Below are 16547 nucleotides of genomic sequence, written 5' to 3'. Positions count from 1 at the left end.
GGAGGTGTGACCTTGTGAGCCAATCAAGGGGCCTAGACTACATGGTAGAGCCCAGGGGCATGTTAAATACAAACGGTAGGACTGAAAAGTATGCGTAAGGCATCAAAGTCAAGATACCAATAACATAAACAACGTCAACAAGATGCTACTCCACACCCAAACCCCACGTCTATGTACAAAACAATATCAGCATGCTCAATCGGGCGAAACGCGTCAGGGGAGAGTGTTGAACTTGTTCACGCTCCATTTTCTTTTGTATTTTAAACAAGCCAGTACCGCTAAATATGTGGAGTGTAGGGTTTACCGCAACTACAGAGCTATCATAGACATTTGACCTATTGGGTCAGTGTACCGAATAGGGACTTTTTACACGGTGCTTATAGTTAATATACCTTTCTTACTTTATATACAATAACAAGTTATATTCAACAGCCTGGGTTGTGCCAGACTTTATTTCATTAATTGCTAACTAAGTCTTTTCAATAATTATATGCTACGCCGTTGATACTGTATAGTAACTGGGTTGTGCCAGTTTTAACTTAAACTACCAAACCGTTGCTATGAATGAGCGTGCATTGTAAGACCTTACAGACTTATGAGTGTGATTGATACTGCCTGATAGTCACAGCGTTTGCTGTGCCACACGGCGCTCAAACTGAAACTTATATATTAACTTGTAACACAGTTGCGAATTAACCATAAACTGTAAGATAATCATTATTTATAAAACCTGGGTTGTGCCAGACTATATTTACTTTTATTGTCAAATCGAATGTTGGGAATGAATGTGTGTTACAATGGTGATTCGTATTAGAAACTAATGGACAGTTAGCTTTTTTCATATAATCTGGGTTGTGCCAGACCTAACATTAACTACAAACACAGCTTTCAGAGCTTTCGATATGATTAGATGTTATACCGCTGATACCTAACACAAACTGAATCATAGAAAGCATTTATTGAAAGTGGGTTGTGCCAAACTTAACTAGAATTATAAACCCAGTATATGAATGAACGTGTACCACAAGATTTTACAGACCAATGAATGAGAATTGTAATACTTGTGAATCATAACATTGGCTGTGCCACAAGGCAAACTAATTTTTAACCTCCCACACACTGGCAATTTTGCTGTATATTAACCCCCTAATAACCTATGGTACTGTGAATAAACCTTAGGACATTTATCAATCAATATAATCTGGGAGGCGCCAGAATAATTGTAGATCAGTTTTCTATGGAGAGTATGCCCAAAATTTAGGAAGACCGATTAATATGAGCCATAGTATTTCTGCAGCATTTGCTGTATTGACTAACCAGGGTTAAATTATTCAATAACTCTAACTGAACATAATTGGCTAGATTGGAGGTCTGGGCGACACAGAACTATGTTTATCTTGACAATAACCGTATTCCAACTTCTAGGAATATGCGCCTAATGAAATATAGAAAACTATAGTAGCACCAAGCACGCACACATTCTATTTTACAAATACCCAGTCTAAATTTATAGGCCAGGTTATAACTGATCAAATCCTTTTTTGTGAATATTTAATTCACTATTACCCCTATTCTTTGATAGTTATTATTAATATAAAATACTCATAACTTTGATATCACCCATTATACTGTACACTTAACGATGATAGCATAAGTCTATTAAGCTGAGATTACACTACCTGGATTAGAACTTCTACATTAGCTCTATTATCTAGATTAATACTATAGTGGTAACCATTACCTAGTTGATTTACTGGATTATTTAGATCACTATTACTGGTGAATTTATTCAGGCCGAATTATCATAAATTGTGATCTAACGTGGAATTTATTACACTGATTTGGGCACTGGAGCACATTTTAATTGTGTATGTATTAACCAAACAATTTTGGTTTTTTAATTCTAATACCAATAAAAGTTATATTTTAATATCCTGTTGAGGAATCCCAACCCATAGTTTTAGACCCAGAGTGCCTGTAAGTGCATACTTTGGGAAGTCTGGTATCCTTTATACCATTCTTCCTTGATGTTCATAGGGGTAGAATATACATTAGCAATAAAACCCTAGACTAGATGATACTGGCATACTGGGAAAACATGTACAAAATGAAAAACTATGCAAGTAAAACCAGGGAGGGGGGAGGGAGAGAAGGGAAGGGGAAAAGTACATAGTATCGTATGGAAACCCCATATATGGTAAAGCATTGCAAAATGTGCCAATACCGCCCTATGTTGCCAAAGCAACTAAGTATGTGACTTAGTAATTAAATAAGTAATAAAAAAAAAGAAAAGTGAAAAAGAGTAAATAAAAAGGATAAGCAGAGAACAAGAAAAGTACAAATACCTAAGTGTAAATACATGCATAAAGAGGGTCATAGAACTAAAGAATAGATTCTAAAACATGTACAAATCAATAAATGCATAGTTGCCATGTAGCTTTACAGAAAACAATGCCATCTAGATGACATTTAGGCCGTTCAGGGCAGGGTGTCGAATCTGTGGGTCCACCTAGCTTCTCTTTTTCAGAATAATTTTCCCTCTGTCCCCACCTCTAGATAAAGGTGGTACATGGTCGATAATGGTGTATTTTAAATCAATCACTGTATGTCCTTTTTGGATAAAGTGTCTTGCCACTGGTTGGTCCTGATGTTCCTTCGGAATAGCCATACACATAGACGATCTGGGGTAGGCCATTTGTGTCCTCAAATCATCAGATTTTTTTTCCACGTAAAACAGTCCACAGGTACAGTGGAGTATGTATACAATGTATGTGGTTGTGCATGTCAGGCAATATCTATGTTTGTACTTCATCTTCTTGGTGGGATGAGTGAAGTAAGTTCCTGTCTGAAAGGTGCTGCAGGTTGTGGCAACCTAGACATCTGAAAACAACCTGGTTTCCTTTTCTCCAACCAGTACTTCTTCTGATAACAAGGACGGGGGTTTTGTCTTTACCAGCATGTCCCTTAGTGATGTGACTCTTCGAAAGCCCATGCGTGGTGGTACCATATTTTTGAAAGGCAACGCTAGATCACTCTTCACGATGTCCCAGGGCTTGTTCAAAGAATCTCTAAGGCATGATTTGTTGCTTGTGTGCGTAGTCCATGAGTTTTGGGGTGTCCAACTCCATCAACTGTTGATCAAGGATCTCGACGGGTACCCCTCTGTTCTGGAATCTTTTGTACATTTCTTCCATCTGCTGTTGGGCTCTCTCCTCATCCGAGTTGTTTCTTGGACCCCTTTTAAATCTGGACTTAGGCAGGGATCTCTTGAGCAATGGTGGGTGGCCACTGATAAATAAGAGCAGGAGTTTCTATCAGTCTCCTTTCTATAGAGTGTACTTTTCAGAAGTGAACTCATTCTATAATCTGTCTCCATTTATGAAACTTGAGTGCCAGGTTGGCATTATTCAGGTTCTGAACCCATATGTCAATGTTGCTCTGTTGCCCTCTCCAGATCAACCCTAAATCATCAATGTAACATCTGTAGAATAGTATACATTCATCTTTGAATAATTCTGTGTCGTTGGTTTCAAATTCTGCCATATACAAGTTGGCGTAAGATGGGGCCACATTGGACCCCATCGCTGTCCCCATTCTCTGTAGGTAAAAGTGGTGTTTTAAAGTAGTTCATAGTGAGGCAGAATTCCAGAAGGTTAATTAGAATCTCCATAGGGGGTCCTATATATGGATACTTGCCAAGCTGTCTGTGTACTGCTTGCAGTCCCTCCTGGTGGGGAATTACAGTGTAGAGGCTTGTCACATCATGTGTGACAAGCAAGTCATTTTCATCAAGGGGTGGTAGTTCTTTGATTGTTTTCAGTAGTGCCTGTGAATCAAGTAGGGATGATTCCATATTAACACCACTGGCTGCAGTAGTCCGTCAAGATACTTAGCAATAGGCTATAGTATTGAACCTATTGCCGATACAATGCCGGGGAGGAAGAGATCAGGCTTTTATGATTCTTTGGTAAGGTATACAGTACCGGGGTTCTAGGAAAACTGCGTAATCAAGTAATCCAATTTAATTTTGTCCAAGTAGCCTTCATTGGAGGACAGCAGTCAGGTAAGTATCAATCCTTGCCTTGAAGCTTTTGACAGGATCCGCTTTGAGTCGTGTATAAGTTTCAGTATCGTTTTCAGTGTTTCATAATTTCTTCCTTGTAGTCCTCATAGTTTTGTAGGTCAATCGCACCTCCCTTGTCTGCCTGGCGAATCACAATGTTGGTTTGATGGGCCAATTTATTGAATGCAAGTATTTCAACACCACTGAGGTTGTTATGTGTTGTAGTATTCCCTTTGCTGACTGTTGCTGACAGGGTCGAATTTAGATGATGCCCTCAGTGGTTGTTCCATTACTTGTTTACTGGGAAAAAATTCCCTCAGTCTCATATTACCATGAAATTTTTGTAGGTCAATATATAATTCGAAATGACCTGTCTTTTGTGTTGGGATAAAACATAGTCCTTTGTTCAAAATGTCATTTTCCGTATCTGAGAGCATGTAAGAGCTGAGGTTGATCACAATGTTATTCTTCATTACCGCGGGTGGCTGGGTGGCTTTTTCTTTGTACCCCCCACATCTGGGGTGGGGTCTCAGCCTCCCCCGTTTTTTTTGACCGTGGGAACTACCCCTTGAGCCTCAGTTACCATGTTGTTTTTCTAGGCTGTGGGGCATTTTCTCCCTCTGAAGCAGAATCCCTAACTGTCCACTGTTTGTAGGTTCTTGGTTTTTCTGTAGTAGAATCTTTTCTGCCTTCAACTCGAGTTTTTCACTGCTCCTTTAACCTTTTGTGAGCATTGCTATGTACACATTTTTGTTATGTGGTTCTTTTATTAAGATAGGGCACTTGGTGTTCACTTTTAGTTAATATGTTTATGGTAGTCACATACACTGGGAGGGCAGTGGGAGTCTACACCTGTTGATTGCTGATTGTTGGAGTGGCATCAAAGGTGATGACCTGTAACTGTAACTAACTTAGGTTAGTTTAAAGGCACGGTGGTAAGTAGGTTATGTATTGTTATTTTGTATTGTCTGACAAAGGGGGTAACACCCCAAAACGTTTCATTAAAGCTAACTTTGGAAATCCTGGTGAGTGCATCCCCATTCTTTACTATATATATATATATATATATATATATATATATATATATATATATATATAGTTTTTTCTGCCTTTTTATTCTAACACCTGATACCTCATATCTTTGAACCCTTATAACTTTTGTGTGCAATATTTTTTTAATAATTTTATTAGATGTTGTTATTGTGTATGTAACTGTACTTAGTAATGTATTTTTTTATGTGTTTTTGTGCACCAGAGCTCTGAGGACGTGGTAATCATTCTAGCATAAATCACGATTGCGCTCAAGCAATCGTGTTTACTTTCAACTTGTAATACCAGTGGTAAACCCGATGAGCGCAAACACCCGTGAAAAACTCCTTATCGCTTGCATGTAACTGTTAGCACTCCACTTGTAATCTGGCCCTAAATGTGATATAGCATAATGAGATATAACATAAATATCAGGTTTTTGATCCACTCTATTTTGGTAAATGTTAAAAACTGCAAAAAACAGCCTTAGTTAATTTTTTACAGAACTTTATAAAAGCAAAATATAAGTGACTAATGCAGAATGTTGATGATGATTGTCTAACCAACATTTCTTAAATATTTACATAAGTGCATCAGAAAATTAACAAACTGATTATCATATTTTGAGGGAAAATTTGTATTGTTTAAAGCATGTTTTGATCTTCTGTCTAACTTTTTTTTTTACACAAGTGATGAGAGTCCAACGATAATTTACTTTACCACTAGGAGGAGGCAAAGAGTACTCAAACCCCAAACGAGCTGTGTAAACACCTCCAACAACACATACCTCAGTCTTTACTTTGCCTCAGCTGGAGGTTGTTGAAGAAGGAAGATGTGCAATTTGATACTTCAGAGAGAGGGGTTTTCAGTCTTTAATTGAGGCCTGGTTATGGGGTATATTTTATGATTATTTTTTCAACCTAATGGGACATTTTTTCATAAACTCTCTTAATTGGCCACAGGACTTATCTTTTGCCTCCATTTATAGAGCACAAATATTCTCCTATTCCATAACCTCTGCTGTTTAAGTACTGGTGTTTGCTGTCTGCTGCTTGTTTTGCTAGTGGACGAGTAAACTTTTTTTTTTTTTTTTAAATGCTGCAGTATCCTGTGTTAGCTGCTCTCCCACCTTCAAACAAGAATAAAAGGTCCAGTTCAGATTTTACTTACTCTACAAGTGCTTCCCTGTTATGTGCACAGTATTTCCCTAGGTGACTTCCGTCATAGCTACCCTCAGGTGTTGTGGGTACTTGTCCTGCAGCCTCCTCCTGTAGGATTCAGGTATTTACTGTATCGGCACTGGATGGGCACTGTACTGGATACTGCTGCGACTACATGCCTCGTAAGCCGGTGGAGGGGTGTTTTTGCAGAAAAGTACCTTACCTTAGCCACTCATCACCAGAGGCCTTTTTTTAGGTACTCCCACACAGGTTCAACATAGCAAGGGGAATCACGCTGTTTCTCCTCATTACACACTTTGCTCTTATTTTGCAGGTTTCTGCATACTTTATTATGCTTAAAAACACTACAGACAATACTAAAAGGCTGTAATAACTCTCTGGCAGATCTGTGGAAATATTTGGCACCTTTCTAAAAATAGGTCTTTTGTACTTTAAGAAATCTGGTAACTGCTTTGTGCAGTTAGCAATTTAATTATACATTCTCTGGCATTGCAGGAGATATGTTTTTATGGGGTTTTAATTATTATTATGCCCAGTACAAAAAAACGCTGTTTTTTTGCCATATTTAGTTTTTTAAGTTTAGGCCTCACACTGGCCATTAGTCCACTCCCCCAACTTTCTTTTTTTCAGAACAGTCTAAGGCCTGCTTCAGTAGTGAGAAGCAATGTAGAGGTCTGGGCCTTTTTGTTGCATCTAATCTTGGATTTAGTTACAAGAAGGGGTGAGTACTATTGCAAAGAGCTGCCAGGATGGGTTGTTTAGCATTTTAAGCCTGCAGCTTGGGCTTTCATTATTTGTGTATATCTTGTGTCATTGTTTTACAAGGTATTATGCAACAAAATATGTCACCACTGTTGTTTGTATTACTATTTGAGAAAAATCTGCTGTTGTTAATCCTCTCTCTGTTCTATTATGTGTACTATACCCATCTGTTCCAGTGCCAGGTTATACAACTTTGTCAAATCTGTGTACTTGCAAATCAGCCACAACCGTCTACTTCCTATAAGGAATTATTTCCCAACCTTTTCCTGAAATCTGAAATTTGTTACACAAGAAACTTCTGTGCAGCAGAGTCAAATAAATATATATATATATATATAATAATATATTACTGTATATATATATATATATATATATATATATACACTATCTCGCAAAAGAGAGTACACCCTTCACATTTTTATAAATATTTTATTATATCTTTTCATGTGACAAAACTGAAGAAATTAAACTTTGCTACAATGTAAAGTAGTGAATGTACAGCCTGTATAACAGTATAAATTTGCTGCCCCCTCAAAATAACTCAACACACAGCCATTAATGTCTAAACCGTTGGCAACAAAAGTGAGTAAACCCCAATTGGGCCCAATTAGCCATTTTTCCCTCCCCAGTGTCATGTGACATTAGTGTTACCCAGGTCTCAGGTGTGAATGGGGCAGCAGGTGTGTTAAATTTGGTGTTATCGCTCTAACACTCTCTTTTATTGGTCACTGGAGTACAACCATGGCACCTCAATTGCAAAGAACTCTCTGAGGATCTGAAAAAAAGAATTGTTGCTCTACATAAAGATGGCCTTTATTTCACACATCCAACCAAGAAAATGAGGTACAAATACAAGTACAGACTTACCTGCACTACCACGCATGTGGTTTAACTCCTACATTGTCCATCTGGCCTTTTCTACGTAGGGAAACCCACAGATGATTTGAGGACTAGAATGGCCAATCAGAGGTCAGCCATAAGATTGGCAATACAGAAAGGGACCTCAGACCAACCGGTGGGCCAGACATTTTGTCCAGAAAGGACATACGGTGGTTAACCTTAAAGGGACACTGAACCCAAATTTTTTCCTTTCGTGATTCAGATAGAGCCTGCAATTTTAAGCAACTTTCTAATTTACTCTTATTATCAATTTTTTTTCGTTCTCTTGCTATCTTTATTTAAAAAAGAAGGAATCTAAGCTTTTTTTTTTAGTTCAGTACTCCGGACAGCACTTTTTTTATTGGTGGATGAATTTATCCACCAATCAGCAAGGACAACACAGGTTGTTCACCAAAAATGGGCTGGCATCTAAACTTACATTCTTGCATTTCAAATAAAGATGCCAAGAGAATAAATAAAATTTGATAATAGGAGTAAATTAGAAAGTTGCTTAAAATGTCATGCTCTATCTGAATCATGAAAGAAAAAATTTGGGTTCAGTGTCCCTTTAAGAATACCATTTCTGACCATGTACTATTGCCCCGAATGGCATGAATTCACACCTGGATTGGCATTGCTTCCTGTGAGGACATATTTTGAATTGTGCCCGTGAGTGGATACTCCACTCACAGGCACAATTGCTGTTGCTGTGGTTTATGTGGGGTTTTTATGTGTATTTATTTATTTATTTTTATGAATTTCTTTACTTTTGGTCTTTTTGCTTTATTTTGGTATTTGTATTGTTTTTGCTCATGATTTTGTTTTTTGTGTTTTCCCTTTTTTCCTCTCTTTGTGTAACCTAATGCTAGTGGTCAGTTGGTTTATGAGCATAGGGTTTGGCATGATAACCTTCTGTTATGATTTTGGAGCCTCGTTCTGTTTGTTATTTTTAATGTTACATTTGTATTGTTGTGTTTTGTTTTGCTTTAACTATATTTGTATGTTTTTGATGCCCTTAGGTTTCTTGCCTTAAATTGGAGATCTTTTTGCATCTGAGGACCAGGCCTGATTAGGATGTAATTGGCTGTTCCAGCCACTACCCCGCTGTGATCATGGAGGTTGTTTATATGAGGGTTGCCATGATAACCAGACTGTCAGCTATATTATGCTGTCTTTGCAGGTAAAGTCAATCACCCCGATCCGGTAACGATCCGATGTGGGGCTATCCTCAGTTTGTTTCATGTTTGTTCCATGCCTGTTTTGGTTGTATGATGCTTAGGGTACTTTAAAATTGTTAGTTCACATATGTTATGTGTTGTTATCTTCCTACATATAATTCTTAATTGGATATCTGTTTATATGTATGTACAGGAAAATATTTTCTTACAATTCTACATAGGTTGCATATGTCTACTGCATGTACATCAGTGCACATCATGTTTGTTTATATGTAGACCTTTGTATCTATGGAGCATTGAATAAATTATATTCCCTTACTATTATTTAGTATACACAATAGTTTAATCTATGCCAATGTAGGTATATGTCTTATTATACATATTACACTGCATGTTTAAATTCCAAATGCAGTCATACAGGTTTTCTACAGTTCTCAGTGTAACAATGAAGATCCTCTAGAGAAAATATTTATTGGAAGCTCTGTTATACCTATTATATGTGTAGTTTATGTCTATACACAAAGGTTTTATGATGTAGATACTGAATTTTAACCATGTATATTTTTAATAGTGATGTACTAAGTTTTTTTTAACTTTGTAAATGTTTTAGTAATTGCAATCTCTGCTTTTTTGAACATGCTTTTATCAGTATCAGTGGTATATCCAATTATCTTATATAGTGCTTGTCTAACAGTCAGGCCAAATTACATACTGAAATTGTACATATTGGGGCCTAGTTATCAAGCCGTCAACCTCAAATATGCTGGAATTCCGCAGCATATTTGTGGCGAGGCTGATTCGCCTTAGTTATCAAAGGCTAGAGACCGGCAAAAGTAGAATTTTGTGACGTAAACTTCGATCCGGATCTATTCTTACGTCACTCCAGATGTTCCGCACACAAGTGCGGCACAATCTGACTACTTTTGCTAGTTATCAAAACACTAGCAGGTACGCTCGGCACTTTTCCGGCCCAGCGTACCTGGTTTTCAAACCGCCACCCTGGAGGCGGCGGATCCCATAGGAATCAATGGGAGTCTGACCATAGCAAAAGTACAAAAACGTGCTTGTGCATGATTCCCCCATAGGAAACAATGGGGCAGTTTGAGCTGAAAAAAAACCTAACACCTGCAAAAAAGCAGCGTTCAGCTCCTAACGCAGCCCCATTGTTTCCTATGGGGAAACACTTCCTAAGTTTGCACCTAACACCCTAACATGTACCCCGAGTCTAAACACCACTAATCTGTCCCCCTACACTGCTGCAACTAAATAAATGTATAACCCCCTAAACCGCCGCTCCCGGAGCCCACCGCAAGCTACTCTATACATATTAACCCCTAAACCGCCGCTCCCGGAGCCCACCGCAACTATAATATATGTATTAACCCCTAAACCGCCGCTCCCGGACCCTGCCTCAACCTATATTAAATGTATTAACCCCTAATCTGCCCCTCCTACACCGTCGCCACCTATAATACATTTATTAACCCCTAAACCTAAGTCTAACACTAACCCTAACACCCCCTAACTTAAATATTAATTAAATACATCTAAATAATATTTCTATTATGAACTAAATTAATCCTATTTAAAACTAAATACTTACCTTTAAAATAAACCCTAATATAGCTACAATATAAATAATAATTATATTGTAGCTATCTTAGGATTTATTTTTATTTTACAGGCATCTTTCAATTTATTTTAACTAGGTACAATAGCTATTAAATAGTTATTAACTATTTAATAGCTTACCTAGCTAAAATAAAGAGAAATTAACCTGTAAAATAAAAACTAACCTAAGCTACAATTACACCTAACACTACACTATACTTATTATTCCTATTTAAAACTAAATACTTACCTGTAAATAAACCCTAAGATAGCTACAATGTAATTAATAATTACATTGTAGCTATTTTAGGAATTATATTTATTTTACAGGTAACTTTGTATTTATTTTAGCTAGTTAGAATAGTTATTAAATAGTTATTAACTATTTAATAACTACCTAGCTAAAAGAAATACAAAATTACCTGTAAAATAAATCCTAACCTAAGTTACAATTAAACCTAACACTACACTATCATTAAATAAATTAAATAAATTAACTACAAATAACTACAATTAAATACAATTACATAAACTAACTAAAGTACAAAAAAAAGCTAAGTTAAAAAAAATAAAAAAAATAGGTTACAAGCATTTAAAAAATATTACAACAATTTTAAGCTACTTACACCTAATCTAAGACCCCTAATAAAATAACAAACCCCCCCAAAATAAAAAAATGCCCTACCCTATTCTAAATTAAAAAAGTTCAAAGCTCTTTTACCTTACCAGCCCTTAAAATGGCCATTTGTGGGGCATGCCCCAAAGAATTCAGCTCTTTTGCCTGTAAAAGAAAAATAAAACCCCCCACATTAAAACCCACCACCCACATACCCCTAATCTAACCCAAACCCCCCTTAAAATAACCTAACATTAATCCCCTGAAGATCATCCTACCTTGAGTCGTCTTCACTCAGCCGAGCAGCGATGGAACCGAAGAGGAGACCCGGAGCGGCAGAAGTTATCCTCCAAGCGGCGCTGAAGAAATCTTCCATCCGATGAAGTGATCCTCCAAGCCGTGCTGAAGAAGTCTTCCATCCGGGCGATGTCATCTTCCAAGAGGTGCTGAAGAAGTCTTCTATCCGGGCGATGTCATCTTCCAAGCGGGGTCTTCAATCTTCATCCCGCCGACGCGGAACATCCTTCTTTCCCGACGGACTACCAACGAATGAAGGCTCCTTTAAGGGACGTCATCCAAGATGGAGTCCCTTCAATTCCGATTGGCTAATAGTATTCTATCAGCCAATCGGAATTAAGGTAGGAAAAATCTGATTGGCTGATTGAATCAGCCAATCAGATTGAGCTCGTATTCTATTGGCTGATCGGAACAGCCAACAGAATGCGAGCTCAATCTGATTGGCTGATTGGATGTTCCGCGTCGGCGGGATGAAGATTGAAGACCCCGCTTGGAAGATGACATCACCCGGATAGAAGACTTCTTCAGCACCTCTTGGAAGATGACATTGCCCGGATGGAAGACTTCTTCAGCGCCGCTTGGAGGATCACTTCATCGGATGGAAGATTTCTTCAGCACCGCTTGGAGGATAACTTCTGCCGCTCCGGGTCTCCTCTTCGGTTCCATCGCTGCTCGGCTGAGTGAAGACGACTCAAGGTAGGATGATCTTCAGGGGATAGTGTTAGGTTATTTTAAGTAGGGTTTGGGTTAGATTAGGGGAATGTGGGTGGTGGGTTTTAATGTTGGGGGGGTTGTATTTTTCTTTTACAGGCAAAAGAGCTGAATTCTTTGGGGCATGCCCCACAAATGGCCCTTTTAAGGGCTGGTAAGGTAAAAGAGCTTTGAACTTTTTTAATTTAGAATAGGGTAGGGCATTTTTTTTATTTTGGGGGGTTTGTTATTTTACTAGGGGGCTTAGATTAGGTGTAAGTAGCTTAAAATTGTTGTAATATTTTTAAAATGTTTGTAACTTATTTTTTTTATTTTTTGTAACTTAGCTTTTTTTATTTTTTGTACTTTAGTTAGTTTATGTAATTGTATTTAATTGTAGTTATTTGTAGGTAATTTATGTAATTAATTTAATGATAGTGTAGTGTTAGGTTTAATTGTAACTTAGGTTAGGATTTATTTTACAGGCAATTTTGTTTTTCTTTTAGCTAGGTAGTTATTAAATAGTTAATAACTATTTAATAACTATTCTAACTAGCTAAAATAAATACAAAGTTACCTGTAAAATAAATATAAATCCTAAGATAGCTACAATGTAATTATTAATTACATTGTAGCTATCTTAGGGTTTATTTTACAGGTAAGTATTTAGTTTTAAATAGGAATAATTTATTAAAGTATTGTGTAGTGTTAGGTGTAATTGTAACTTAGGTTAGTTTTTATTTTACAGGTTAATTTCTCTTTATTTTAGCTAGGTAAGCTATTTAATAGTTAATAACTATTTAATAGCTATTGTACTAGGTAAAATAAATTGAAATTTGCCTGTAAAATAAAAATAAATCCTAAAATAGCTACAATATAATTATTATTTATATTGTAGCTATATTAGGGTTTATTTTATAGGTAAGTATTTAGTTTTAAATAGGATCAATTTAGTTCATAATAGAAATATTATTTAGATTTATTTAATTAATATTTAAGTTAGGGGGGTGTTAGGGTTAGTGTTAGACTTAGGTTTAGTGGTTAATAATTTTATTACAGTGGCGGCGGTGCAGTGGGGTGCAGGATAGGGGTTAATAAATTTATTATAGGTGGCGACGGTGTAGGGGGGGCAGGATAGGGGTTAATAAATTTAATATAGGTTGCGGCAGGGTCAGGGAGCGGCGGTTTAGGGGTTAAACTATTTATTTAGTTGCGGTGAGGTGCAGGATCAGCAGGATAGGGGTTAATAACTTTATTATAGAATACGGCAGTATGGGGGGGCAGGATAGGGGTTACTAGGTATAATGTAGGTGGCAGCGGTGTCCGGGAGCGGCGGTTTAGGGGGTTAATACATTTATAAGAGTTGCAGCGGGGTCTAGGAGCGGCAGTTTAGGGGTTAATACATTTATAAGAGTTGCGGCGGGGTCTAGGAGTGGCGGTTTAGGGGTTAATAACTTTAATGAGTTGCGGGGGGCTCCGGGGGCGCCGGTATAGGGGGTAGAGCAGTGTAGTTAGTGTGGGTGCTTAGTGACAGGCTAGCAAGAAAGCTGTAAAAAAGCCGAAGAGCAGCGAGATCGGATGAGTGATAACTCTCACAGTCCGCTGCTCATCACCCCGTACTTGGTGCGATGCTTTTTGAAAGCTTTTTTGATAACTTAGGCAAATTTTTGCAGATCCGCGGCGGCGATGTGAGGCGTGCTTAGGCGGGCGTACTGGGCCGGCGAAGGCAGGAAAAGTAGACACGTTGATAACTACCCCCCATTGTATAGTATATGCAGGTGTATTGTGCACTCTGATACTTGTTTAATTTACAGCTTAAAAAACTTGGTATATGTTTTTCCATACTTTTATAATTCAGATTTTTTCAGTATGAAATAAACTGTACTTTTTTTATTTATTTATTCCTTGTCCTTTAGGAGATCTGGAGTTTTCCTTCTCGTAGAAGAAAAGACCTCCTAGTTGATCAGCAAACCTTAACCCTCTTTGGGAAGAGTCCCATGATGCAGGAATTGTCAAGGCTAGCATGGAAGCTGAAGGTTGTACTTTTAAATCCAGCTATGGCTGCTTGTTTTAAATAAGGGGATTCCTGTAAATGTGACTGCTTTTATCTATTGTGTCCAGGGCTGAAGGATATAGTATTGGTTGTCCCTGTATTTGTCTCAGGGCTGAACTAAGATCTTTATGCCAAATCGAAAGGAATTTTCAGTCTATTGTAGGCTTAAGAATCTAAGACAAAATTATAAGGGTACTTCGTCTAAACTAGGTAACAATTTGTAAATTTTTACTGTTGATCCTACCGGGTTGATTCACAGACTTTAAAGACCTATACCTGCACATTCTTATCCACAAGATAAGGATAACTATTGTTTGCATTCTTAGATGTACACTATTGATTGTGGTCTTTCTGTTTGGTTTGAATGCAGCTCCTTTTTTGATAGGATACTAGTAGTATTGTTGACGGTAATCAGAGTTCAGGGGATCTTAATTGTCCCTTATCAGATTGATATTTTAGTGCAGTCTTCTTATTTATGGTATTTTAGCTATGCCATATCCATCTTAAATGGTGTTTTTTGTAGGAGACATTAAAGATTCTGTCCTAATGTGTTTATTGCTGGTGGAAATACACAGAATAAATTTCAGAAGGTGTGTCTGTCCTGGAATCCGTCTTATTTTCCATCAGTAGATCACTGCATGGAGGTATCTATTTGTGACCCCTGTATTGGTCTAGACGCAATCAGTGGTTAGAGATTATCTGCAATTGGTATAGCAGATTACTCTAAATTTGTATGTTTTTTCGATGAGCTCAAGAAGTCTGGTGTCCTCTAGATGCAAGGTTAACTGTTAATGTTTTATAACTTTAAGCGGTTCTTCTAGCTTTTTAAGTCATTGTCCCTCTTGAAATAGAAAAAAAGTTTATGTTTGTGATTTATGTAGGCCTTCTTGGCCTCTTCCATTGTGGTCAGATACATTTTTCCATATAGATTTCAAGTTTCTAAACTTGATGGCATAGAAATTGAATGCTTAGTTCTTAGACATTGGGGTTTCTCTGATTCTGTTATTAAAACCCTGATTCAGGCTCATAAGCCCGTACCTAGGAAAATCTATCACAAGGTCTGGAAAGCCTTTTATTTGATGGAGTATATGTTTTTTCCTGGCATTCTTTCAGAATTCATAGGGTTCTGCAGTTTTTTAAGCTATGGTCTAGATAAGGGCCTATTTGCAGGTTCTCTGAAGGGGCAGATTTTTTCAGTTTTGTTCCACAGAAAGATTGCTAATTTTCCTGATGTTCATATTTTATTCAGGCTCTGATAAGTATTAAACCTGTTATCAAGCCTATTGACCCCACATCGTCAAGTTTGTCATTTACCCCATTCCCCAAAACAAAACACACTTCACACCTTGTATGGGATTGAAAAGGCCGCAGCTCATTTATTATTACATAACCAAAACATAAATAACATAAATAACATAAATAACATAAACTTCTTAACCAATCACAGTGCTTGCCCCCTCAATTTATTCCACAAGCCCCACCCACCTCAGGGGAGGGGCTACCACCATTAAACCAACCCCCTGCTGCTCAAACATTAAGTCCACTCTACCTCATTCCAGGCGTAAGCCTCTACCAACCAGAGCAAGCACCCCGCCATTGCTGCGACAAGTACCAAAAGCCCAAATTTAGGGAGGGAGGGTGGGAGATGCTCCCACGTGCTGCTCCTGTAAAAGTGACTGTTCCTACTTCCTGTTGTAGCCTCTTAAACCCCCCCCTCCTAATTCAGCCCCTTAGCCCTCTAATTCACCCCATGCCCTGCTTCTTTGTGGGGTCATTTAACCCTTTCTGCCATTCTTTCTTTCAGGGTTATTCCTTGACCCCACATCGTCAAGTTTGTCATTTACCCCATTCCCCAAAACAAAACACACTTCACACCTTGTATGGGATTGAAAAGGCAGCAGCTCATTTATTATTACATAACCAAAACATAAATAACATAAATAACATAAATAACATAAACTTCTTAACCAATCACAGTGCTTGCCCCCCTCAATTTATTCCACAAGCCCCACCCACCTCAGGGGAGGGGCTACCACCATTAAACCAACCCCCTGCTGCTCAAACAGGAAGTCCACTCTACCTCATTCCAGGCGTAAGCCTCTACCAACCAGAGCAAGCACCCCGCCACAACTCACCCCCCGGGTGAGAGCCGCCACCCAGAGCCAAGGCCTTTTCTATCCCCTCCTTT

This window comes from Bombina bombina, chromosome 6 (genome assembly GCF_027579735.1).
Source record: "Bombina bombina isolate aBomBom1 chromosome 6, aBomBom1.pri, whole genome shotgun sequence".
Lineage (NCBI taxonomy): Eukaryota > Metazoa > Chordata > Amphibia > Anura > Bombinatoridae > Bombina > Bombina bombina.
The sequence above is the reverse complement of the archived record's forward strand: the minus strand, read 5'-3'. Positions refer to the sequence as shown.